Consider the following 953-nt stretch of genomic DNA (forward strand, 5'->3'; position numbering starts at 1 on the left):
TGTCTCTCACCCTCGCAGCTGTCTGGCAGCTGCGTCCTCCAGCTGTGTCTCTCACCCTTGCAGCTGTCTGGCAGCTGCATCTTCCAGCTGTGTCTCTCCTTCTTGCTCCTGTCTGGCAGCTGCGTCTTCCAGCTGTGTCTCTCTCCCTGTCGTGCCTGTCTGGCAGCTGCGTCTTCCAGCTGTGTCTCTCTCCCTCTCGTGCCTGTCTAGCAGCTGCGTCTTCCAGCTATGTCTCTCACCCTCGCAGCTGTCTGGCAGCTGCGTCCTCCAGCTGTGTCTCTCACCCTTGCAGCTGTCTGGCAGCTGCGTCTTCCAGCTGTGTCTCTCCTTCTTGCTCCTGTCTGGCAGCTGCGTCTTCCAGCTGTGTCTCTCTCCCTGTCGTGCCTGTCTGGCAGCTGCGTCTTCCAGCTGTGTCTCTCTCCCTGTCGTGCCTGTCTGGCAGCTGCGTCTTCCAGCTGTGTCTCTCACCCTTGCAGCTGTCTGGCAGCTGCGTCCTCCAGCTGTGTCTCTCCTTCTTGCTCCCGTCTGGCAGCTGCGTCCTCCAGCTGTGTCTCTCACCCTTGCAGCTGTCTGGCCGCTGCGTCCTCCAGCTGTGTCTCTCACCCTTGCAGCTGTCTGGCCGCTGCGTCCTCCAGCTGTGTCTCTCCCTCTCGTGCCTGTCTGGCAGCTGCGTCTTCCAGTTGTGTCTCTCCCTCTCGCACCTGTCTGGCAGCTGCGTCTTCCAGCTGTGTCTCTCACCCTCGCAGCTGTCTGGCAGCTGCGTCCTCCAGCTGTGTCTCTCACCCTTGCAGCTGTCTGGCAGCTGCGTCTTCCAGCTGTGTCTCTCTCCCTGTCGTGCCTGTCTGGCAGCTGCGTCTTCCAGCTGTGTCTCTCTCCCTCTCGTGCCTGTCTGGCAGCTGCGTCTTCCAGCTGTGTCTCTCACCCTCGCGCCTGTCTGGCAGCTGCGTCTTCCA

The sequence above is a fragment of the Sapajus apella genome, unplaced genomic scaffold (assembly GCF_009761245.1).
Source record: "Sapajus apella isolate SASKATOON/1434 unplaced genomic scaffold, GSC_monkey_1.0 scaffold192, whole genome shotgun sequence".
In the NCBI taxonomy this organism is placed as follows: Eukaryota; Metazoa; Chordata; class Mammalia; order Primates; family Cebidae; genus Sapajus; species Sapajus apella.